A 25,485-nucleotide genomic window follows, 5' to 3' on the forward strand; every position below is an offset into this window, starting at 1 on the left:
AGGAGGTTAGTTTTAGGGGGTTAGAGTTTAGGGTTAGGGGTTAGTGTTAGGGTTAGGGTTGGGGGTTACGGTTACAGGGTTAGGGTTACGGGGTTCTGTTTAGGGCTAGGGGTTTCGGGTTAGGCTTCGGGTTAGGGTGTTTGGGTTAGTGTTAGGGTGTTCGGAGCAGAGTTAGTGTTGCTGGTCGGGTTCGGATAAGGGGTTACGGTTACCGTTAGGCTATAGGGTTAGAAGGTTAGGGTTAGGGGTAGTGTTAGAGGGTTAGGGTTATGGTTAGAGGGTTAGGGTTACGGTTAAGGTTAGAGGGTTGGGGTTAAGGTTGGACGGTAAGGGTTAGGGTAGAGTTCGAGGGTTAAGTTTTGGGTTAGGATTCGAGGGTTAGGGTTAGGGTTCAAGGGTTTGGGTTAGAGTTCGAGGGTAAGTGTTAGGATAAGGGTTTGAGGGTTCAGGGTACGTTCGAGGGTTAGGGTGAGAGTGAGGGTGAGGGTTCGCGTGTTAGGTTTAGGGTTAGGGTTAGGGCTCAGGTTAGGGCTCGGGTTCGGGTTTTATGGTTAGAGATAGGGTTTTGGCATAGTGTGAGATTTATGGTTAGTGTTAGGTAGTGTGGTAGGGTTAGGCATTAGGGTTATGGTCAGACATAGTGTCACATCTAAGGTTAGACTAGGGATAGATTTAGGGTTCTATCAGGGTTGGTTTAGGGTTAGTAGGTTTAGAGTTAGGCTGAGGGTTAGAAGTTAGGGTAAGGGTTAGGGTTAGATCTAGGTTTAGAGTTATGTTGAGGGTTAGAAGTAGTGTTTAACCTAACATCAGGATTAGGGTTATGGTTAGATCTGTAGGTAGCATTTGACCTAGACTTGAGGTTAAGGATCTATCTTGTCTTAAAGTTAAGGTAAGTGTTAGATATAGGCTTAAAGATGGTGTTAAGGATAGTGGTTATGATTGGGGTAACATCTGGGGTTAGCGGTTAGGGTTAGAGGGTTAAGGTTACAGGGTTAGTGTTAGGGTTAGACTGTTAAACGATAAGCGTTAGGGTTATGGTTAGGTTAAGGGGTTAGGGTTATGGGTACGTTTAAGGGTTAGGGTTAGTGTCAGGGTTATTGTCAGGGGTCAGGGTCAAGGGCCAGGGTTAGGAGGTTAGTTTTAGGTGGTTAGAGTTTAGGGTTAGGGGTTAGTGTTAGGGTTGGGGGTTAGGGTTACAGGGTTAGGGTTACGGGGTTCTGTTTAGGGCTAGGGGTTTCGGGTTAGGCTTCGGGTTAGGGTATTTGGGTTAGGGTTAGGCTGTTCAGATTAGGGTTAGGGTTGGGGGTTTGGGTTCGGGTTAGGGGTTAGAGTTAGCGTTAGGCGATAGGGTTAGAAGGTTAAGGTTAGTGTTAGAGGGTTAGGGTTATGGTTAGAGGGTTAGGGTTAGGATTAGAGGGTTAGGGGTACGGTTAGGGTTAGAGGGTTAGGGTTAAGTTTGGACGGTAAGGGTTAGGGTAGATTACGAGGGTTAAGTTTTGGGTTAGGATTCGAGGGTTAGGGTTAGGGTTCGAGGGTTATGGTTAGGGTTCGAGGGTAAGTGTTAGGATAAGGGTTTGAGGGTTTAGGGTACTTTCGAGGCTTAGGGTTAGGGTGAGGGCGAGGGTTCGCCTGTCAGGTTTAGAGTTAGGATTAGGGCTCAGGTTAGGGCTCGGGTTCCGCTTTTATGATTAGAGATAGGGTTTTGGCATAGTGTTAGATTTATGGTTAGTGTTCGGTAGTGTGGTAGGGTTAGGCATTAGGGTTATGGTCAGGCATAGTGTCACATCTAGGGTTAGACTAGGGATAGATTTAGGGTTTTATCAGGGTTGGGTTAGGGTTAGTAGGTTTAGAGTTAGGCTGAGGGTTAGAAGTTAGGGTAAGGGTTAGGGTTAGATCTAGGTTTAAAGTTATGTTGAGGGTTAGAAGTAGTGTTTAATCTAAGATCAGGATTAGGGTTCTGGTTAGATCTCTAGCTAGCATTTGACCTAGAGTTAAGGTTAGGGTTCTATCTTGTCTTAAAGTTAAGGTAAGTGTTAGATACAGGCTTAAAGATTGTGTTAAGGACAGTGGTTAAGATTTGGGTAACATCTGGGGTTACCGGTTAGAGTTTGAGGGTTAGGGTTAGGGTTAGAGGGTAAGGGTTAGGGTTAGACGGTTAGACGATAAGGGTTGGGTTAGGGTTAGGTTAGGGGTTAGGGTTATGGTTAGGTTTAAGGGTGAGGGTTAGTGTCAGGGTGAGTGTTAGGGGTCAGGGTCAGGGGTCAGGGTCAAGGGTCAGGGTCAAGGGCCAGGGTTGGGGGTTAGTGTTAAGGGGTCAGAGTTTAGGGTTAGGGGTTTAGGATTAGGGTTACTGTTAGGGTTGGGGGTTAGGGTAACAGGGTTAGGGTTACGGGGTTCTGTTTAGGGTTAGGTGCTTCGGGTTAGGCTTCGGGTTAGAGTATTTGGGTTAGGGTTAGGGTGTTCAGATTAGAGTTAGGGTTGGGGGTTAGGGTTCAGGTTAGGGGTTAGGGTTAGCGTTAGGCGATAGGGTTAGAAGGTTAGGGTTAGTGTTAGTGTTAGAGGGTTAGGATTATGCTTAGAGGGTCAGGGTTAGGATTAGAGGGTTAGGGTTACGGTTAGGGTTAGTGGGTTAGGGTTAGGGTTAGGGGGTTAGGGTTAAGGTAGAGTTCGAGGGTAAGGGTTCGGGTTAGGGTTCGAGGGTTAGGGTTAGGGTTCTAGGGTTAGGGTTATGGTGAGTATTTGAGGGTTTGGTTTACATTCGACGGTTAGGATTAGGGTTAGGGTTCGGGTTAGGGTTCGAGGGTTAGGGTTAGGGTTCGGGTTCCAGTTCGGGGTTCGGGCTGGGTTTCGGGTTTTATGGGTAGAGATAGGGTTTGGCATAGTGTTAGATTTATGGTTAGTGTTAGGTAGTGTGGTAGGTTTAGGCATTAAGGTTATCGTCAGACATATTGTCACATTTATGGTTAGACTAGGGATAGATTTAGGGTTCTATCAGGGTTGGGATAGGGTTAGTAGGTTTAGAGTTAGGCTGAGGGTTAGAAGTTAGGGTAAGGGTTTGTGTTAGATCTAGATTTAGAGTTATGTTGAGGGTTAGAAGTAGTGTTTAATCTAAGATTAGGGTTCTGGTTAGATCTGTAGCTAGCATTTGACCTAGAGTTAAGGCTAGGGCTCTATCTTGTCTTAAAGTACAGGTAAGTGTTAGATACAGGCTTAAAGATTGTGTTAAGGATAGTGGTTATGATTTGGGTAACATCTGGGGTTAGCGGTTAGGGTTAGAGGGTTAGGGTTAGAGGGTTAGGGTTAGGGTTAGTCGGTTAGACGATAAGGGTTGGGTTAGGGTTAGGTTAGGGGTTAGGGTTATGGTTAGGTTTAAGGGTTAGGGTTAGTGTCAGGGTTAGTGTTAGGGGTCAGGGTCAGGGGTCAGGGTCAAGGGTCAGGGTCAAGGGCCAGGGTTGGGGGTTAGTGTTAAGGGGTCAGAGTTTAGGGTTAGGGGTTTAGGATTAGGGTTAGGGTTAGGGTAGGGGGTTAGGTTTACAGGGTTAGGGTTGCAGGGTTCCGTTTAGGGTTAGGTGCTTCGGGTTAGGCTTCGGGTTAGGGTATTTGGGTTAGGGTTAGGGTGTTCAGATTAGAGTTAGGGTTGGGGGTTTGGGTTCGGGTTAGGGGTTAGGGTTAGCGTTAGGCGATAAGGTTCGAAGGTTAGGGTTAGTGTTAGTGTTAGAGGGTTAGGGTTATGCTTAGAGGGTCAGGGCTAGGATTAGAGCGTTAGGGTTACGGTTAGGGTTAGTGGGTTAGGATTAAGGTTGGGGGTTAGGGTTAAGGTGGAGTTCGAGGGTAAGGGCTCGGGTTAGGGTTCGAGGATTAGGGTTAGGGTTCTAGGGTTAGGGTTATGGTGAGTGTTTGAGGGTTTGGTTTACATTCGATGGTTAGGGTTAGGGTTAGGGTTCAGGTTAGTTTTCGAGGGTTAGGGTTAGGGTTCGGGTTCCAGTTCGGGGTTCGGGTTGGGTTTCGGGTTTTATGGGTAGAGATAGGGTTTGGCATAGTGTTAGATTTATGGTTAGTGTTCGGTAGTGTGGTAGGTTTAGGCATTAGGGTTATCGTCAGACATAGTGGCACATTTATGGTTAGACTAGGGATAGATTTAGGGTTCTATCAGGGTTGGGATACGGTTAGTAGGTTTACAGTTAGGCTGAGGGTTAGAAGTTAGGGTAAGGGTTAGGGTTAGATCTAGATTTAGAGTTATGTTGAGGGTTAGAAGTAGTGTTTAATCTAAGATTAGGGTTCTGGTTAGATCTGTAGCTAGCATTTGACCTAGACTTAAGGTTAAGGATCTATCTTGTCTTAAAGTTAAGGTAAGTGTTAGATATAGGCTTCAAGATGGTGTTAAGGATAGTGGTTATGATTTGGGTAACATCTGGGTTTAGCGGTTAGGGTTAGAGGGTTAAGGTTACAGGGTGAGGGTTAGGGTTAGACTGTTAGACGATAAGCGTTAGGGTTAGGGTTAGGTTAAGGGGTTAGGGTTATGGGTATGTTTAAGGGTTAGGGTTAGTGTCAGGGTTATTGTCAGGGGTCAGGGTCAGGGGTCAGGGTCAAGGGCCAGGGTTAGGAGGTTAGTTTTAGGGGGTTAGAGTTTAGGGTTAGGGGTTAGTGTTAGGGTTAGGGTTGGGGGTTACGGTTACAGGGTTAGGGTTACGGGGTTCTGTTTAGGGCTAGGGGTTTCGGGTTAGGCTTCGGGTTAGGGTGTTTGGGTTAGTGTTAGGGTGTTCGGAGCAGAGTTAGTGTTGCTGGTCGGGTTCGGATAAGGGGTTACGGTTACCGTTAGGCTATAGGGTTAGAAGGTTAGGGTTAGGGGTAGTGTTAGAGGGTTAGGGTTATGGTTAGAGGGTTAGGGTTACGGTTAAGGTTAGAGGGTTGGGGTTAAGGTTGGACGGTAAGGGTTAGGGTAGAGTTCGAGGGTTAAGTTTTGGGTTAGGATTTGAGGGTTAGGGTTAGGGTTCGAGGGTTTGGGTTAGAGTTCGAGGGTAAGTGTTAGGATAAGGGTTTGAGGGTTCAGGGTACGTTCGAGGGTTAGGGTGAGAGTGAGGGTGAGGGTTCGCGTGTTAGGTTTAGGGTTAGGGTTCGGGCTCAGGTTAGGGCTCGGGTTCGGGTTTTATGGTTAGAGATAGGGTTTTGGCATAGTGTGAGATTTATGGTTAGTGTTAGGTAGTGTGGTAGGGTTAGGCATTAGGGTTATGGTCAGACATAGTGTCACATCTAAGGTTAGACTAGGGATAGATTTAGGGTTCTATCAGGGTTGGTTTAGGGTTAGTAGGTTTAGAGTTAGGCTGAGGGTTAGAAGTTAGGGTAAGGGTTAGGGTTAGATCTAGGTTTAGAGTTATGTTGAGGGTTAGAAGTAGTGTTTAACCTAACATCAGGATTAGGGTTATGGTTAGATCTGTAGGTAGCATTTGACCTAGACTTGAGGTTAAGGATCTATCTTGTCTTAAAGTTAAGGTAAGTGTTAGATATAGGCTTAAAGATGGTGTTAAGGATAGTGGTTATGATTGGGGTAACATCTGGGGTTAGCGGTTAGGGTTAGAGGGTTAAGGTTACAGGGTTAGTGTTAGGGTTAGACTGTTAAACGATAAGCGTTAGGGTTATGGTTAGGTTAAGGGGTTAGGGTTATGGGTACGTTTAAGGGTTAGGGTTAGTGTCAGGGTTATTGTCAGGGGTCAGGGTCAAGGGCCAGGGTTAGGAGGTTAGTTTTAGGTGGTTAGAGTTTAGGGTTAGGGGTTAGTGTTAGGGTTGGGGGTTAGGGTTACAGGGTTAGGGTTACGGGGTTCTGTTTAGGGCTAGGGGTTTCGGGTTAGGCTTCGGGTTAGGGTATTTGGGTTAGGGTTAGGCTGTTCAGATTAGGGTTAGGGTTGGGGGTTTGGGTTCGGGTTAGGGGTTAGAGTTAGCGTTAGGCGATAGGGTTAGAAGGTTAAGGTTAGTGTTAGAGGGTTAGGGTTATGGTTAGAGGGTTAGGGTTAGGATTAGAGGGTTAGGGGTACGGTTAGGGTTAGAGGGTTAGGGTTAAGTTTGGACGGTAAGGGTTAGGGTAGATTACGAGGGTTAAGTTTTGGGTTAGGATTCGAGGGTTAGGGTTAGGGTTCGAGGGTTATGGTTAGGGTTCGAGGGTAAGTGTTAGGATAAGGGTTTGAGGGTTTAGGGTACTTTCGAGGCTTAGGGTTAGGGTGAGGGCGAGGGTTCGCCTGTCAGGTTTAGAGTTAGGATTAGGGCTCAGGTTAGGGCTCGGGTTCCGCTTTTATGATTAGAGATAGGGTTTTGGCATAGTGTTAGATTTATGGTTAGTGTTCGGTAGTGTGGTAGGGTTAGACATTAGGGTTATGGTCAGGCATAGTGTCACATCTAGGGTTAGACTAGGGATAGATTTAGGGTTTTATCAGGGTTGGGTTAGGGTTAGTAGGTTTAGAGTTAGGCTGAGGGTTAGAAGTTAGGGTAAGGGTTAGGGTTAGATCTAGGTTTAAAGTTATGTTGAGGGTTAGAAGTAGTGTTTAATCTAAGATCAGGATTAGGGTTCTGGTTAGATCTCTAGCTAGCATTTGACCTAGAGTTAAGGCTAGGGTTCTATCTTGTCTTAAAGTTAAGGTAAGTGTTAGATACAGGCTTAAAGATTGTGTTAAGGACAGTGGTTAAGATTTGGGTAACATCTGGGGTTACCGGTTAGGGTTTGAGGGTTAGGGTTAGGGTTAGAGGGTTAGGGTTAGGGTTAGACGGTTAGACGATAAGGGTTGGGTTAGTGTTAGGTTAGGGGTTAGGGTTATGGTTAGGTTTAAGCGTGAGGGTTAGTGTCAGGGTTAGTTTTAGGGGTCAGGGTCAGGGGTCAGGGTCAAGGGTCAGGGTCAAGGGCCAGGGTTGGGGGTTAGTGTTAAGGGGTCAGAGTTTAGGGTTAGGGGTTTAGGATTAGGGTTACTGTTAGGGTTGGGGGTTAGGGTAACAGGGTTAGGGTTACGGGGTTCTGTTTAGGGTTAGGTGCTTTGGGTTAGGCTTCGGGTTAGAGTATTTGGGTTAGGGTTAGGGTGTTCAGATTAGAGTTAGGGTTGGGGGTTAGGGTTCAGGTTAGGGGTTAGGGTTAGCGTTAGGCGATAGGGTTAGAAGGTTAGGGTTAGTGTTAGTGTTAGAGGGTTAGGGTTATGCTTAGAGGGTCAGGGTTAGGATTAGAGGGTTAGGGTTACGGTTAGGGTTAGTGGGTTAGGGTTAAGGTTAGGGGGTTAGGGTTAAGGTAGAGTTCGAGGGAAAGGGTTCGGGTTAGGGTTCGAGGGTTAGGGTTAGGGTTCTAGGGTTAGGGTTATGGTGAGTGTTTGAGGGTTTGGTTTACATTCCACGGTTAGGATTAGGGTTAGGGTTCGGGTTAGGGTTCGAGGGTTAGGGTTAGGGTTCGGGTTCCAGTTCGGGGTTCGGGCTGGGTTTCGGGTTTTATGGGTAGAGATAGGGTTTGGCATAGTGTTAGATTTATGGTTAGTGTTAGGTAGTGTGGTAGGTTTAGGCATTAAGGTTATCGTCAGACATAGTGTCACATTTATGGTTAGACTAGGGATAGATTTAGGGTTCTATCAGGGTTGGGATACGGTTAGTAGGTTTACAGTTAGGCTGAGGGTTAGAAGTTAGGGTAAGGGTTAGGGTTAGATCTAGATTTAGAGTTATGTTGAGGGTTAGAAGTAGTGTTTAATCTAAGATTAGGGTTCTGGTTAGATCTGTAGCTAGCATTTGACCTAGACTTAAGGTTAAGGATCTATCTTGTCTTAAAGTTAAGGTAAGTGTTAGATATAGGCTTCAAGATGGTGTTAAGGATAGTGGTTATGATTTGGGTAACATCTGGGTTTAGCGGTTAGGGTTAGAGGGTTAAGGTTACAGGGTGAGGGTTAGGGTTAGACTGTTAGACGATAAGCGTTAGGGTTAGGGTTAGGTTAAGGGGTTAGGGTTATGGGTATGTTTAAGGGTTAGGGTTAGTGTCAGGGTTATTGTCAGGGGTCAGGGTCAGGGGTCAGGGTCAAGGGCCAGGGTTAGGAGGTTAGTTTTAGGGGGTTAGAGTTTAGGGTTAGGGGTTAGTGTTAGGGTTAGGGTTGGGGGTTACGGTTACAGGGTTAGGGTTACGGGGTTCTGTTTAGGGCTAGGGGTTTCGGGTTAGGCTTCGGGTTAGGGTGTTTGGGTTAGTGTTAGGGTGTTCGGAGCAGAGTTAGTGTTGCTGGTCGGGTTCGGATAAGGGGTTACGGTTACCGTTAGGCTATAGGGTTAGAAGGTTAGGGTTAGGGGTAGTGTTAGAGGGTTAGGGTTATGGTTAGAGGGTTAGGGTTACGGTTAAGGTTAGAGGGTTGGGGTTAAGGTTGGACGGTAAGGGTTAGGGTAGAGTTCGAGGGTTAAGTTTTGGGTTAGGATTCGAGGGTTAGGGTTAGGGTTCAAGGGTTTGGGTTAGAGTTCGAGGGTAAGTGTTAGGATAAGGGTTTGAGGGTTCAGGGTACGTTCGAGGGTTAGGGTGAGAGTGAGGGTGAGGGTTCGCGTGTTAGGTTTAGGGTTAGGGTTAGGGCTCAGGTTAGGGCTCGGGTTCGGGTTTTATGGTTAGAGATAGGGTTTTGGCATAGTGTGAGATTTATGGTTAGTGTTAGGTAGTGTGGTAGGGTTAGGCATTAGGGTTATGGTCAGACATAGTGTCACATCTAAGGTTAGACTAGGGATAGATTTAGGGTTCTATCAGGGTTGGTTTAGGGTTAGTAGGTTTAGAGTTAGGCTGAGGGTTAGAAGTTAGGGTAAGGGTTAGGGTTAGATCTAGGTTTAGAGTTATGTTGAGGGTTAGAAGTAGTGTTTAACCTAACATCAGGATTAGGGTTATGGTTAGATCTGTAGGTAGCATTTGACCTAGACTTGAGGTTAAGGATCTATCTTGTCTTAAAGTTAAGGTAAGTGTTAGATATAGGCTTAAAGATGGTGTTAAGGATAGTGGTTATGATTGGGGTAACATCTGGGGTTAGCGGTTAGGGTTAGAGGGTTAAGGTTACAGGGTTAGTGTTAGGGTTAGACTGTTAAACGATAAGCGTTAGGGTTATGGTTAGGTTAAGGGGTTAGGGTTATGGGTACGTTTAAGGGTTAGGGTTAGTGTCAGGGTTATTGTCAGGGGTCAGGGTCAAGGGCCAGGGTTAGGAGGTTAGTTTTAGGTGGTTAGAGTTTAGGGTTAGGGGTTAGTGTTAGGGTTGGGGGTTAGGGTTACAGGGTTAGGGTTACGGGGTTCTGTTTAGGGCTAGGGGTTTCGGGTTAGGCTTCGGGTTAGGGTATTTGGGTTAGGGTTAGGCTGTTCAGATTAGGGTTAGGGTTGGGGGTTTGGGTTCGGGTTAGGGGTTAGAGTTAGCGTTAGGCGATAGGGTTAGAAGGTTAAGGTTAGTGTTAGAGGGTTAGGGTTATGGTTAGAGGGTTAGGGTTAGGATTAGAGGGTTAGGGGTACGGTTAGGGTTAGAGGGTTAGGGTTAAGTTTGGACGGTAAGGGTTAGGGTAGATTACGAGGGTTAAGTTTTGGGTTAGGATTCGAGGGTTAGGGTTAGGGTTCGAGGGTTATGGTTAGGGTTCGAGGGTAAGTGTTAGGATAAGGGTTTGAGGGTTTAGGGTACTTTCGAGGCTTAGGGTTAGGGTGAGGGCGAGGGTTCGCCTGTCAGGTTTAGAGTTAGGATTAGGGCTCAGGTTAGGGCTCGGGTTCCGCTTTTATGATTAGAGATAGGGTTTTGGCATAGTGTTAGATTTATGGTTAGTGTTCGGTAGTGTGGTAGGGTTAGGCATTAGGGTTATGGTCAGGCATAGTGTCACATCTAGGGTTAGACTAGGGATAGATTTAGGGTTTTATCAGGGTTGGGTTAGGGTTAGTAGGTTTAGAGTTAGGCTGAGGGTTAGAAGTTAGGGTAAGGGTTAGGGTTAGATCTAGGTTTAAAGTTATGTTGAGGGTTAGAAGTAGTGTTTAATCTAAGATCAGGATTATGGTTCTGGTTAGATCTCTAGCTAGCATTTGACCTAGAGTTAAGGTTAGGGTTCTATCTTGTCTTAAAGTTAAGGTAAGTGTTAGATACAGGCTTAAAGATTGTGTTAAGGACAGTGGTTAAGATTTGGGTAACATCTGGGGTTACCGGTTAGGGTTTGAGGGTTAGGGTTAGGGTTAGAGGGTTAGGGTTAGGGTTAGACGGTTAGACGATAAGGGTTGGGTTAGGGTTAGGTTAGGGGTTAGGGTTATGGTTAGGTTTAAGGGTGAGGGTTAGTGTCAGGGTGAGTGTTAGGGGTCAGGGTCAGGGGTCAGGGTCAAGGGTCAGGGTCAAGGGCCAGGGTTGGGGGTTAGTGTTAAGGGGTCAGAGTTTAGGGTTAGGGGTTTAGGATTAGGGTTACTGTTAGGGTTGGGGGTTAGGGTAACAGGGTTAGGGTTACGGGGTTCTGTTTAGGGTTAGGTGCTTCGGGTTAGGCTTCGGGTTAGAGTATTTGGGTTAGGGTTAGGGTGTTCAGATTAGAGTTAGGGTTGGGGGTTAGGGTTCAGGTTAGGGGTTAGGGTTAGCGTTAGGCGATAGGGTTAGAAGGTTAGGGTTAGTGTTAGTGTTAGAGGGTTAGGATTATGCTTAGAGGGTCAGGGTTAGGATTAGAGGGTTAGGGTTACGGTTAGGGTTAGTGGGTTAGGGTTAGGGTTAGGGGGTTAGGGTTAAGGTAGAGTTCGAGGGTAAGGGTTCGGGTTAGGGTTCGAGGGTTAGGGTTAGGGTTCTAGGGTTAGGGTTATGGTGAGTATTTGAGGGTTTGGTTTACATTCGACGGTTAGGATTAGGGTTAGGGTTCGGGTTAGGGTTCGAGGGTTAGGGTTAGGGTTCGGGTTCCAGTTCGGGGTTCGGGCTGGGTTTCGGGTTTTATGGGTAGAGATAGGGTTTGGCATAGTGTTAGATTTATGGTTAGTGTTAGGTAGTGTGGTAGGTTTAGGCATTAAGGTTATCGTCAGACATATTGTCACATTTATGGTTAGACTAGGGATAGATTTAGGGTTCTATCAGGGTTGGGATAGGGTTAGTAGGTTTAGAGTTAGGCTGAGGGTTAGAAGTTAGGGTAAGGGTTTGTGTTAGATCTAGATTTAGAGTTATGTTGAGGGTTAGAAGTAGTGTTTAATCTAAGATTAGGGTTCTGGTTAGATCTGTAGCTAGCATTTGACCTAGAGTTAAGGCTAGGGCTCTATCTTGTCTTAAAGTACAGGTAAGTGTTAGATACAGGCTTAAAGATTGTGTTAAGGATAGTGGTTATGATTTGGGTAACATCTGGGGTTAGCGGTTAGGGTTAGAGGGTTAGGGTTAGAGCGTTAGGGTTAGGGTTAGACGGTTAGACGATAAGGGTTGGGTTAGGGTTAGGTTAGGGGTTAGGGTTATGGTTAGGTTTAAGGGTTAGGGTTAGTGTCAGGGTTAGTGTTAGGGGTCAGGGTCAGGGGTCAGGGTCAAGGGTCAGGGTCAAGGGCCAGGGTTGGGGGTTAGTGTTAAGGGGTCAGAGTTTAGGGTTAGGGGTTTAGGATTAGGGTTAGGGTTAGGGTAGGGGGTTAGGTTTACAGGGTTAGGGTTGCAGGGTTCCGTTTAGGGTTAGGTGCTTCGGGTTAGGCTTCGGGTTAGGGTATTTGGGTTAGGGTTAGGGTGTTCAGATTAGAGTTAGGGTTGGGGGTTTGGGTTCGGGTTAGGGGTTAGGGTTAGCGTTAGGCGATAAGGTTCGAAGGTTAGGGTTAGTGTTAGTGTTAGAGGGTTAGGGTTATGGTTAGAGGGTTAGGGTTAGGATTAGAGGGTTAGGGGTACGGTTAGGGTTAGAGGGTTAGGGTTAATTTTGGACGGTAAGGGTTAGGGTAGATTACGAGGGTTAAGTTTTGGGTTAGGATTCGAGGGTTAGGGTTAGGGTTCGAGGGTTATGGTTAGGGTTCGAGGGTAAGTGTTAGGATAAGGGTTTGAGGGTTTAGGGTACTTTCGAGGCTTAGGGTTAGGGTGAGGGCGAGGGTTCGCCTGTCAGGTTTAGAGTTAGGATTAGGGCTCAGGTTAGGGCTCGGGTTCCGCTTTTATGATTAGAGATAGGGTTTTGGCATAGTGTTAGATTTATGGTTAGTGTTCGGTAGTGTGGTAGGGTTAGACATTAGGGTTATGGTCAGGCATAGTGTCACATCTAGGGTTAGACTAGGGATAGATTTAGGGTTTTATCAGGGTTGGGTTAGGGTTAGTAGGTTTAGAGTTAGGCTGAGGGTTAGAAGTTAGGGTAAGGGTTAGGGTTAGATCTAGGTTTAAAGTTATGTTGAGGGTTAGAAGTAGTGTTTAATCTAAGATCAGGATTAGGGTTCTGGTTAGATCTCTAGCTAGCATTTGACCTAGAGTTAAGGCTAGGGTTCTATCTTGTCTTAAAGTTAAGGTAAGTGTTAGATACAGGCTTAAAGATTGTGTTAAGGACAGTGGTTAAGATTTGGGTAACATCTGGGGTTACCGGTTAGGGTTTGAGGGTTAGGGTTAGGGTTAGAGGGTTAGGGTTAGGGTTAGACGGTTAGACGATAAGGGTTGGGTTAGTGTTAGGTTAGGGGTTAGGGTTATGGTTAGGTTTAAGCGTGAGGGTTAGTGTCAGGGTTAGTTTTAGGGGTCAGGGTCAGGGGTCAGGGTCAAGGGTCAGGGTCAAGGGCCAGGGTTGGGGGTTAGTGTTAAGGGGTCAGAGTTTAGGGTTAGGGGTTTAGGATTAGGGTTACTGTTAGGGTTGGGGGTTAGGGTAACAGGGTTAGGGTTACGGGGTTCTGTTTAGGGTTAGGTGCTTCGGGTTAGGCTTCGGGTTAGAGTATTTGGGTTAGGGTTAGGGTGTTCAGATTAGAGTTAGGGTTGGGGGTTAGGGTTCAGGTTAGGGGTTAGGGTTAGCGTTAGGCGATAGGGTTAGAAGGTTAGGGTTAGTGTTAGTGTTAGAGGGTTAGGGTTATGCTTAGAGGGTCAGGGTTAGGATTAGAGGGTTAGGGTTACGGTTAGGGTTAGTGGGTTAGGGTTAAGGTTAGGGGGTTAGGGTTAAGGTAGAGTTCGAGGGAAAGGGTTCGGGTTAGGGTTCGAGGGTTAGGGTTAGGGTTCTAGGGTTAGGGTTATGGTGAGTGTTTGAGGGTTTGGTTTACATTCGACGGTTAGGATTAGGGTTAGGGTTCGGGTTAGGGTTCGAGGGTTAGGGTTAGGGTTCGGGTTCCAGTTCGGGGTTCGGGCTGGGTTTCGGGTTTTATGGGTAGAGATAGGGTTTGGCATAGTGTTAGATTTATGGTTAGTGTTAGGTAGTGTGGTAGGTTTAGGCATTAAGGTTATCGTCAGACATAGTGTCACATTTATGGTTAGACTAGGGATAGATTTAGGGTTCTATCAGGGTTGGGATACGGTTAGTAGGTTTACAGTTAGGCTGAGGGTTAGAAGTTAGGGTAAGGGTTAGGGTTAGATCTAGATTTAGAGTTATGTTGAGGGTTAGAAGTAGTGTTTAATCTAAGATTAGGGTTCTGGTTAGATCTGTAGCTAGCATTTGACCTAGACTTAAGGTTAAGGATCTATCTTGTCTTAAAGTTAAGGTAAGTGTTAGATATAGGCTTCAAGATGGTGTTAAGGATAGTGGTTATGATTTGGGTAACATCTGGGTTTAGCGGTTAGGGTTAGAGGGTTAAGGTTACAGGGTGAGGGTTAGGGTTAGACTGTTAGACGATAAGCGTTAGGGTTAGGGTTAGGTTAAGGGGTTAGGGTTATGGGTATGTTTAAGGGTTAGGGTTAGTGTCAGGGTTATTGTCAGGGGTCAGGGTCAGGGGTCAGGGTCAAGGGCCAGGGTTAGGAGGTTAGTTTTAGGGGGTTAGAGTTTAGGGTTAGGGGTTAGTGTTAGGGTTAGGGTTGGGGGTTACGGTTACAGGGTTAGGGTTACGGGGTTCTGTTTAGGGCTAGGGGTTTCGGGTTAGGCTTCGGGTTAGGGTGTTTGGGTTAGTGTTAGGGTGTTCGGAGCAGAGTTAGTGTTGCTGGTCGGGTTCGGATAAGGGGTTACGGTTACCGTTAGGCTATAGGGTTAGAAGGTTAGGGTTAGGGGTAGTGTTAGAGGGTTAGGGTTATGGTTAGAGGGTTAGGGTTACGGTTAAGGTTAGAGGGTTGGGGTTAAGGTTGGACGGTAAGGGTTAGGGTAGAGTTCGAGGGTTAAGTTTTGGGTTAGGATTCGAGGGTTAGGGTTAGGGTTCAAGGGTTTGGGTTAGAGTTCGAGGGTAAGTGTTAGGATAAGGGTTTGAGGGTTCAGGGTACGTTCGAGGGTTAGGGTGAGAGTGAGGGTGAGGGTTCGCGTGTTAGGTTTAGGGTTAGGGTTAGGGCTCAGGTTAGGGCTCGGGTTCGGGTTTTATGGTTAGAGATAGGGTTTTGGCATAGTGTGAGATTTATGGTTAGTGTTAGGTAGTGTGGTAGGGTTAGGCATTAGGGTTATGGTCAGACATAGTGTCACATCTAAGGTTAGACTAGGGATAGATTTAGGGTTCTATCAGGGTTGGTTTAGGGTTAGTAGGTTTAGAGTTAGGCTGAGGGTTAGAAGTTAGGGTAAGGGTTAGGGTTAGATCTAGGTTTAGAGTTATGTTGAGGGTTAGAAGTAGTGTTTAACCTAACATCAGGATTAGGGTTATGGTTAGATCTGTAGGTAGCATTTGACCTAGACTTGAGGTTAAGGATCTATCTTGTCTTAAAGTTAAGGTAAGTGTTAGATATAGGCTTAAAGATGGTGTTAAGGATAGTGGTTATGATTGGGGTAACATCTGGGGTTAGCGGTTAGGGTTAGAGGGTTAAGGTTACAGGGTTAGTGTTAGGGTTAGACTGTTAAACGATAAGCGTTAGGGTTATGGTTAGGTTAAGGGGTTAGGGTTATGGGTACGTTTAAGGGTTAGGGTTAGTGTCAGGGTTATTGTCAGGGGTCAGGGTCAAGGGCCAGGGTTAGGAGGTTAGTTTTAGGTGGTTAGAGTTTAGGGTTAGGGGTTAGTGTTAGGGTTGGGGGTTAGGGTTACAGGGTTAGGGTTACGGGGTTCTGTTTAGGGCTAGGGGTTTCGGGTTAGGCTTCGGGTTAGGGTATTTGGGTTAGGGTTAGGCTGTTCAGATTAGGGTTAGGGTTGGGGGTTTGGGTTCGGGTTAGGGGTTAGAGTTAGCGTTAGGCGATAGGGTTAGAAGGTTAAGGTTAGTGTTAGAGGGTTAGGGTTATGGTTAGAGGGTTAGGGTTAGGATTAGAGGGTTAGGGGTACGGTTAGGGTTAGAGGGTTAGGGTTAAGTTTGGACGGTAAGGGTTAGGGTAGATTACGAGGGTTAAGTTTTGGGTTAGGATTCGAGGGTTAGGGTTAGGGTTCGAGGGTTATGGTTAGGGTTCGAGGGTAAGTGTTAGGATAAGGGTTTGAGGGTTTAGGGTACTTTCGAGGCTTAGGGTTAGGGTGAGGGCGAGGGTTCGCCTGTCAGGTTTAGAGTTAGGATTAGGGCTCAGGTTAGGGCTCGGGTTCCGCTTTTATGATTAGAGATAGGGTTTTGGCATAGTGTTAGATTTATGGTTAGTGTTCGGTAGTGTGGTAGGGTTAGGCATTAGGGTTATGGTCAGGCATAGTGTCACATCTAGGGTTAGACTAAGGATAGATTTAGGGTTTTATCAGGGTTGGGTTAGGGTTAGTAGGTTTAGAGTTAGGCTGAGGGTTAGAAGTTAGGGTAAGGGTTAGGGTTAGATCTAGGTTTAAAGTTATGTTGAGGGTTAGACGTAGTGTTTAATCTAAGATCAGGATTATGGTTCTGGTTAGATCTCTAGCTAGCATTTGACCTAGAGTTAAGGTTAGGGTTCTATCTTGTCTTAAAGTTAAGGTAAGTGTTAGATACAGGCTTAAAGATTGTGTTAAGGACAGTGGTTAAGATTTGGGTAACATCTGGGGTTACCGGTTAGGGTTTGAGGGTTAGGGTTAGGGTTAGAGGGTTAGGGTTAGGGTTAGACGGTTAGACGATAAGGGTTGGGTTAGGGTTAGGTTAGGGGTTAGGGTTATGGTTAGGTTTAAGGGTGAGGGTTAGTGTCAGGGTTAGTGTTAGGGGTCAGGGTCAGGGGTCAGGGTCAAGGGTCAGGGTCAAGGGCCAGGGTTGGGGGTTAGTGTTAAGGGGTCAGAGTTTAGGGTTAGGGGTTTAGGATTAGGGTTACTGTTAGGGTTGGGGGTTAGGGTAACAGGGTTAGGGTTACGGGGTTCTGTTTAGGGTTAGGTGCTTCGGGTTAGGCTTCGGGTTAGAGTATTTGGGTTAGGGTTAGGGTGTTCAGATTAGAGTTAGGGTTGGGGGTTAGGGTTCAGGTTAGGGGTTAGGGTTAGCGTTAGGCGATAGGGTTAGAAGGTTAGGGTTAGTGTTAGTGTTAGAGGGTTAGGATTATGCTTAGAGGGTCAGGGTTAGGATTAGAGGGTTAGGGTTACGGTTAGGGTTAGTGGGTTAGGGTTAGGGTTAGGGGGTTAGGGTTAAGGTAGAGTTCGAGGGTAAGGGTTCGGGTTAGGGTTCGAGGGTTAGGGTTAGGGTTCTAGGGTTAGGGTTATGGTGAGTATTTGAGGGTTTGGTTTACATTCGACGGTTAGGATTAGGGTTAGGGTTCGGGTTAGGGTTCGAGGGTTAGGGTTAGGGTTCGGGTTCCAGTTCGGGGTTCGGGCTGGGTTTCGGGTTTTATGGGTAGAGATACGGTTTGGCATAGTGTTAGATTTATGGTTAGTGTTAGGTAGTGTGGTAGGTTTAGGCATTAAGGTTATCGTCAGACATATTGTCACATTTATGGTTAGACTAGGGATAGATTTAGGGTTCTATCAGGGTTGGGATAGGGTTAGTAGGTTTAGAGTTAGGCTGAGGGTTAGAAGTTAGGGTAAGGGTTTGTGTTAGATCTAGATTTAGAGTTATGTTGAGGGTTAGAAGTAGTGTTTAATCTAAGATTAGGGTTCTGGTTAGATCTGTAGCTAGCATTTGACCTAGAGTTAAGGCTAGGGCTCTATCTTGTCTTAAAGTACAGGTAAGTGTTAGATACAGGCTTAAAGATTGTGTTAAGGATAGTGGTTATGATTTGGGTAACATCTGGGGTTAGCGGTTAGGGTTAGAGGGTTAGGGTTAGAGGGTTAGGGTTAGGGTTAGACGGTTAGACGATAAGGGTTGGGTTAGGGTTAGGTTAGGGGTTAGGGTTATGGTTAGGTTTAAGGGTTAGGGTTAGTGTCAGGGTTAGTGTTAGGGGTCAGGGTCAGGGGTCAGGGTCAAGGGTCAGGGTCAAGGGCCAGGGTTGGGGGTTAGTGTTAAGGGGTCAGAGTTTAGGGTTAGGGGTTTAGGATTAGGGTTAGGGTTAGGGTAGGGGGTTAGGTTTACAGGGTTAGGGTTGCAGGGTTCCGTTTAGGGTTAGGTGCTTCGGGTTAGGCTTCGGGTTAGGGTATTTGGGTTAGGGTTAGGGTGTTCAGATTAGAGTTAGGGTTGGGGGTTTGGGTTCGGGTTAGGGGTTAGGGTTAGCGTTAGGCGATAAGGTTCGAAGGTTAGGGTTAGTGTTAGTGTTAGAGGGTTAGGGTTATGCTTAGAGGGTCATGGCTAGGATCAGAGCGTTAGGGTTACGGTTAGGGTTAGTGGGTTAGGATTAAGGTTGGGGGTTAGGGTTAAGGTAGAGTTCGAGGGTAAGGGTTCGGGTTAGGGTTCGAGGATTAGGGTTAGGGTTCTAGGGTTAGGGTTATGGTGAGTGTTTGAGGGTTTGGTTTACATTCGATGGTTAGGGTTAGGGTTAGGGTTCAGGTTAGTTTTCGAGGGTTAGGGTTAGGGTTCGGGTTCCAGTTCGGGGTTCGGGTTGGGTTTCGGGTTTTATGGGTAGAGATAGGGTTTGGCATAGTGTTAGATTTATGGTTAGTGTTAGGTAGTGTGGTAGGTTTAGGCATTAGGGTTATCGTCAGACATAGTGGCACATTTATGGTTAGACTAGGGATAGATTTAGGGTTCTATCAGGGTTGGGATACGGTTAGTAGGTTTAGAGTTAGGCTGAGGGTTAGAAGTTAGGGTAAGGGTTAGGGTTAGATCTAGATTTAGAGTTATGTTGAGGGTTAGAAGTAGTGTTTAATCTAAGATTAGGGTTCTGGTTAGATCTGTAGCTAGCATTTGACCTAGACTTAAGGTTAAGGATCTATCTTGTCTTAAAGTTAAGGTAAGTGTTAGATATAGGCTTCAAGATTGTGTTAAGGATAGTGGTTATGATTTGGGTAACATCTGGGTTTAGCGGTTAGGGTTAGAGGGTTAAGGTTACAGGGTGAGGGTTAGGGTTAGACTGTTAGACGATAAGCGTTAGGGTTAGGGTTAGGTTAAGGGGTTAGGGTTATGGGTATGTTTAAGGGTTAGGGTTAGTGTCAGGGTTATTGTCAGGGGTCAGGGTCAGGGGTCAGGGACAAGGGCCAGGGTTAGGAGGTTAGTTTTAGGGGGTTAGAGTTTAGGGTTAGGGGTTAGTGTTAGGGTTAGGGTTGGGGGTTACGGTTACAGGGTTAGGGTTACGGGGTTCTGTTTAGGGCTAGGGGTTTCGGGTTAGGCTTCGGGTTAGGGTGTTTGGGTTAGTGTTAGGGTGTTCGGAGCAGAGTTAGTGTTGCTGGTCGGGTTCGGATAAGGGGTTACGGTTACCGTTAGGCTATAGGGTTAGAAGGTTAGGGTTAGGGGTAGTGTTAGAGGGTTAGGGTTATGGTTAGAGGGTTAGGGTTACGGTTAAGGTTAGAGGGTTGGGGTTAAGGTTGGACGGTAAGGGTTAGGGTAGAGTTCGAGGGTTAAGTTTTGGGTTAGGATTCGAGGGTTAGGGTTAGGGTTCAAGGGTTTGGGTTAGAGTTCGAGGGTAAGTGTTAGGATAAGGGTTTGAGGGTTCAGGGTACGTTCGAGGGTTAGGGTGAGAGTGAGGGTGAGGGTTCGCGTGTTAGGTTTAGGGTTAGGGTTCGGGCTCAGGTTAGGGCTCGGGTTCGGGTTTTATGGTTAGAGATAGGGTTTTGGCATAGTGTGAGATTTATGGTTAGTGTTAGGTAGTGTGGTAGGGTTAGGCATTAGGGTTATGGTCAGACATAGTGTCACATCTAAGGTTAGACTAGGGATAGATTTAGGGTTCTATCAGGGTTGGTTTAGGGTTAGTAGGTTTAGAGTTAGGCTGAGGGTTAGAAGTTAGGGTAAGGGTTAGGGTTAGATCTAGGTTTAGAGTTATGTTGAGGGTTAGAAGTAGTGTTTAACCTAACATCAGGATTAGGGTTATGGTTAGATCTGTAGGTAGCATTTGACCTAGACTTGAGGTTAAGGATCTATCTTGTCTTAAAGTTAAGGTAAGTGTTAGATATAGGCTTAAAGATGGTGTTAAGGATAGTGGTTATGATTGGGGTAACATCTGGGGTTAGCGGTTAGGGTTAGAGGGTTAAGGTTACAGGGTTAGTGTTAGGGTTAGACTGTTAAACGATAAGCGTTAGGGTTATGGTTAGGTTAAGGGGTTAGGGTTATGGGTACGTTTAAGGGTTAGGGTTAGTGTCAGGGTTATTGTCAGGGGTCAGGGTCAAGGGCCAGGGTTAGGAGGTTAGTTTTAGGTGGTTAGAGTTTAGGGTTAGGGGTTAGTGTTAGGGTTGGGGGTTAGGGTTACAGGGTTAGGGTTACGGGGTTCTGTTTAGGGCTAGGGGTTTCGGGTTAGGCTTCGGGTTAGGGTATTTGGGTTAGGGTTAGGCTGTTCAGATTAGGGTTAGGGTTGGGGGTTTGGGTTCGGGTTAGGGGTTAGAGTTAGCGTTAGGCGATAGGGTTAGAAGGTTAAGGTTAGTGTTAGAGGGTTAGGGTTATGGTTAGAGGGTTAGGGTTAGGATTAGAGGGTTAGGGGTACGGTTAGGGTTAGAGGGTTAGGGTTAAGTTTGGACGGTAAGGGTTAGGGTAGATTACGAGGGTTAAGTTTTGGGTTAGGATTCGAGGGTTAGGGTTAGGGTTCGAGGGTTATGGTTAGGGTTCGAGGGTAAGTGTTAGGATAAGGGTTTGAGGGTTTAGGGTACTTTCGAGGCTTAGGGTTAGGGTGAGGGCGAGGGTTCGCCTGTCAGGTTTAGAGTTAGGATTAGGGCTCAGGTTAGGGCTCGGGTTCCGCTTTTATGATTAGAGATAGGGTTTTGGCATAGTGTTAGATTTATGGTTAGTGTTCGGTAGTGTGGTAGGGTTAGGCATTAGGGTTATGGTCAGGCATAGTGTCACATCTAGGGTTAGACTAGGGATAGATTTAGGGTTTTATCAGGGTTGGGTTAGGGTTAGTAGGTTTAGAGTTAGGCTGAGGGTTAGAAGTTAGGGTAAGGGTTAGGGTTAGATCTAGGTTTAAAGTTATGTTGAGGGTTAGAAGTAGTGTTTAATCTAAGATCAGGATTAGGGTTCTGGTTAGATCTCTAGCTAGCATTTGACCTAGAGTTAAGGTTAGGGTTCTATCTTGTCTTAAAGTTAAGGTAAGTGTTAGATACAGGCTTAAAGATTGTGTTAAGGACAGTGGTTAAGATTTGGGTAACATCTGGGGTTACCGGTTAGGGTTTGAGGGTTAGGGTTAGGGTTAGAGGGTTAGGGTTAGGGTTAGACGGTTAGACGATAAGGGTTGGGTTAGGGTTAGGTTAGGGGTTAGGGTTATGGTTAGGTTTAAGGGTGAGGGTTAGTGTCAGGGTTAGTGTTAGGGGTCAGGGTCAGGGGTCAGGGTCAAGGGTCAGGGTCAAGGGCCAGGGTTGGGGGTTAGTGTTAAGGGGTCAGAGTTTAGGGTTAGGGGTTTAGGATTAGGGTTACTGTTAGGGTTGGGGGTTAGGGTAACAGGGTTAGGGTTACGGGGTTCTGTTTAGGGTTAGGTGCTTCGGGTTAGGCTTCGGGTTAGAGTATTTGGGTTAGGGTTAGGGTGTTCAGATTAGAGTTAGGGTTGGGGGTTAGGGTTCAGGTTAGGGGTTAGGGTTAGCGTTAGGCGATAGGGTTAGAAGGTTAGGGTTAGTGTTAGTGTTAGAGGGTTAGGATTATGCTTAGAGGGTCAGGGTTAGGATTAGAGGGTTAGGGTTACGGTTAGGGTTAGTGGGTTAGGGTTAGGGTTAGGGGGTTAGGGTTAAGGTAGAGTTCGAGGGTAAGGGTTCGGGTTAGGGTTCGAGGGTTAGGGTTAGGGTTCTAGGGTTAGGGTTATGGTGAGTATTTGAGGGTTTGGTTTACATTCGACGGTTAGGATTAGGGTTAGGGTTCGGGTTAGGGTTCGAGGGTTAGGGTTAGGGTTCGGGTTCCAGTTCGGGGTTCGGGCTGGGTTTCGGGTTTTATGGGTAGAGATAGGGTTTGGCATAGTGTTAGATTTATGGTTAGTGTTAGGTAGTGTGGTAGGTTTAGGCATTAAGGTTATCGTCAGACATATTGTCACATTTATGGTTAGACTAGGGATAGATTTAGGGTTCTATCAGGGTTGGGATAGGGTTAGTAGGTTTAGAGTTAGGCTGAGGGTTAGAAGTTAGGGTAAGGGTTTGTGTTAGATCTAGATTTAGAGTTATGTTGAGGGTTAGAAGTAGTGTTTAATCTAAGATTAGGGTTCTGGTTAGATCTGTAGCTAGCATTTGACCTAGAGTTAAGGCTAGGGCTCTATCTTGTCTTAAAGTACAGGTAAGTGTTAGATACAGGCTTAAAGATTGTGTTAAGGATAGTGGTTATGATTTGGGTAACATCTGGGGTTAGCGGTTAGGGTTAGAGGGTTAGGGTTAGAGGGTTAGGGTTAGGGTTAGACGGTTAGACGATAAGGGTTGGGTTAGGGTTAGGTTAGGGGTTAGGGTTATGGTTAGGTTTAAGGGTTAGGGTTAGTGTCAGGGTTAGTGTTAGGGGTCAGGGTCAGGGGTCAGGGTCAAGGGTCAGGGTCAAGGGCCAGGGTTGGGGGTTAGTGTTAAGGGGTCAGAGTTTAGGGTTAGGGGTTTAGGATTAGGGTTAGGGTTAGGGTAGGGGGTTAGGTTTACAGGGTTAGGGTTGCAGGGTTCCGTTTAGGGTTAGGTGCTTCGGGTTAGGCTTCGGGTTAGGGTATTTGGGTTAGGGTTAGGGTGTTCAGATTAGAGTTAGGGTTGGGGGTTTGGGTTCGGGTTAGGGGTTAGGGTTAGCGTTAGGCGATAAGGTTCGAAGGTTAGGGTTAGTGTTAGTGTTAGAGGGTTAGGGTTATGCTTAGAGGGTCATGGCTAGGATCAGAGCGTTAGGGTTACGGTTAGGGTTAGTGGGTTAGGATTAAGGTTGGGGGTTAGGGTTAAGGTAGAGTTCGAGGGTAAGGGTTCGGGTTAGGGTTCGAGGATTAGGGTTAGGGTTCTAGGGTTAGGGTTATGGTGAGTGTTTGAGGGTTTGGTTTACATTCGATGGTTAGGGTTAGGGTTAGGGTTCAGGTTAGTTTTCGAGGGTTAGGGTTAGGGTTCGGGTTCCAGTTCGGGGTTCGGGTTGGGTTTCGGGTTTTATGGGTAGAGATAGGGTTTGGCATAGTGTTAGATTTATGGTTAGTGTTAGGTAGTGTGGTAGGTTTAGGCATTAGGGTTATCGTCAGACATAGTGGCACATTTATGGTTAGACTAGGGATAGATTTAGGGTTCTATCAGGGTTGGGATACGGTTAGTAGGTTTAGAGTTAGGCTGAGGGTTAGAAGTTAGGGTAAGGGTTAGGGTTAGATCTAGATTTAGAGTTATGTTGAGGGTTAGAAGTAGTGTTTAATCTAAGATTAGGGTTCTGGTTAGATCTGTAGCTAGCATTTGACCTAGACTTAAGGTTAAGGATCTATCTTGTCTTAAAGTTAAGGTAAGTGTTAGATATAGGCTTCAAGATTGTGTTAAGGATAGTGGTTATGATTTGGGTAACATCTGGGTTTAGCGGTTAGGGTTAGAGGGTTAAGGTTACAGGGTGAGGGTTAGGGTTAGACTGTTAGACGATAAGCGTTAGGGTTAGGGTTAGGTTAAGGGGTTAGGGTTATGGGTATGTTTAAGGGTTAGGGTTAGTGTCAGGGTTATTGTCAGGGGTCAGGGTCAGGGGTCAGGGACAAGGGCCAGGGTTAGGAGGTTAGTTTTAGGGGGTTAGAGTTTAGGGTTAGGGGTTAGTGTTAGGGTTAGGGTTGGGGGTTACGGTTACAGGGTTAGGGTTACGGGGTTCTGTTTAGGGCTAGGGGTTTCGGGTTAGGCTTCGGGTTAGGGTGTTTGGGTTAGTGTTAGGGTGTTCGGAGCAGAGTTAGTGTTGCTGGTCGGGTTCGGATAAGGGGTTACGGTTACCGTTAGGCTATAGGGTTAGAAGGTTAGGGTTAGGGGTAGTGTTAGAGGGTTAGGGTTATGGTTAGAGGGTTAGGGTTACGGTTAAGGTTAGAGGGTTGGGGTTAAGGTTGGACGGTAAGGGTTAGGGTAGAGTTCGAGGGTTAAGTTTTGGGTTAGGATTCGAGGGTTAGGGTTAGGGTTCAAGGGTTTGGGTTAGAGTTCGAGGGTAAGTGTTAGGATAAGGGTTTGAGGGTTCAGGGTACGTTCGAGGGTTAGGGTGAGAGTGAGGGTGAGGGTTCGCGTGTTAGGTTTAGGGTTAGGGTTCGGGCTCAGGTTAGGGCTCGGGTTCGGGTTTTATGGTTAGAGATAGGGTTTTGGCATAGTGTGAGATTTATGGTTAGTGTTAGGTAGTGTGGTAGGGTTAGGCATTAGGGTTATGGTCAGACATAGTGTCACATCTAAGGTTAGACTAGGGATAGATTTAGGGTTCTATCAGGGTTGGTTTAGGGTTAGTAGGTTTAGAGTTAGGCTGAGGGTTAGAAGTTAGGGTAAGGGTTAGGGTTAGATCTAGGTTTAGAGTTATGTTGAGGGTTAGAAGTAGTGTTTAACCTAACATCAGGATTAGGGTTATGGTTAGATCTGTAGGTAGCATTTGACCTAGACTTGAGGTTAAGGATCTATCTTGTCTTAAAGTTAAGGTAAGTGTTAGATATAGGCTTAAAGATGGTGTTAAGGATAGTGGTTATGATTGGGGTAACATCTGGGGTTAGCGGTTAGGGTTAGAGGGTTAAGGTTACAGGGTTAGTGTTAGGGTTAGACTGTTAAACGATAAGCGTTAGGGTTATGGTTAGGTTAAGGGGTTAGGGTTATGGGTACGTTTAAGGGTTAGGGTTAGTGTCAGGGTTATTGTCAGGGGTCAGGGTCAAGGGCCAGGGTTAGGAGGTTAGTTTTAGGTGGTTAGAGTTTAGGGTTAGGGGTTAGTGTTAGGGTTGGGGGTTAGGGTTACAGGGTTAGGGTTACGGGGTTCTGTTTAGGGCTAGGGGTTTCGGGTTAGGCTTCGGGTTAGGGTATTTGGGTTAGGGTTAGGCTGTTCAGATTAGGGTTAGGGTTGGGGGTTTGGGTTCGGGTTAGGGGTTAGAGTTAGCGTTAGGCGATAGGGTTAGAAGGTTAAGGTTAGTGTTAGAGGGTTAGGGTTATGGTTAGAGGGTTAGGGTTAGGATTAGAGGGTTAGGGGTACGGTTAGGGTTAGAGGGTTAGGGTTAAGTTTGGACGGTAAGGGTTAGGGTAGATTACGAGGGTTAAGTTTTGGGTTAGGATTCGAGGGTTAGGGTTAGGGTTCGAGGGTTATGGTTAGGGTTCGAGGGTAAGTGTTAGGATAAGGGTTTGAGGGTTTAGGGTACTTTCGAGGCTTAGGGTTAGGGTGAGGGCGAGGGTTCGCCTGTCAGGTTTAGAGTTAGGATTAGGGCTCAGGTTAGGGCTCGGGTTCCGCTTTTATGATTAGAGATAGGGTTTTGGCATAGTGTTAGATTTATGGTTAGTGTTCGGTAGTGTGGTAGGGTTAGGCATTAGGGTTATGGTCAGGCATAGTGTCACATCTAGGGTTAGACTAGGGATAGATTTAGGGTTTTATCAGGGTTGGGTTAGGGTTAGTAGGTTTAGAGTTAGGCTGAGGGTTAGAAGTTAGGGTAAGGGTTAGGGTTAGATCTAGGTTTAAAGTTATGTTGAGGGTTAGAAGTAGTGTTTAATCTAAGATCAGGATTAGGGTTCTGGTTAGATCTCTAGCTAGCATTTGACCTAGAGTTAAGGCTAGGGTTCTACCTTGTCTTAAAGTTAAGGTAAGTGTTAGATACAGGCTTAAAGATTGTGTTAAGGACAGTGGTTAAGATTTGGGTAACATCTGGGGTTACCGGTTAGGGTTTGAGGGTTAGGGTTAGGGTTAGAGGGTTAGGGTTAGGGTTAGACGGTTAGACGATAAGGGTTGGGTTAGGGTTAGGTTAGGGGTTAGGGTTATGGTTAGGTTTAAGGGTGAGGGTTAGTGTCAGGGTTAGTGTTAGGGGTCAGGGTCAGGGGTCAGGGTCAAGGGTCAGGGTCAAGGGCCAGGGTTGGGGGTTAGTGTTAAGGGGTCAGAGTTTAGGGTTAGGGGTTTAGGATTAGGGTTACTGTTAGGGTTGGGGGTTAGGGTAACAGGGTTAGGGTTACGGGGTTCTGTTTAGGGTTAGGTGCTTCGGGTTAGGCTTCGGGTTAGAGTATTTGGGTTAGGG

The sequence above is a fragment of the Elephas maximus genome, chromosome 17 (genome assembly GCF_024166365.1).
Source record: "Elephas maximus indicus isolate mEleMax1 chromosome 17, mEleMax1 primary haplotype, whole genome shotgun sequence".
NCBI classification, from domain to species: domain Eukaryota; kingdom Metazoa; phylum Chordata; class Mammalia; order Proboscidea; family Elephantidae; genus Elephas; species Elephas maximus.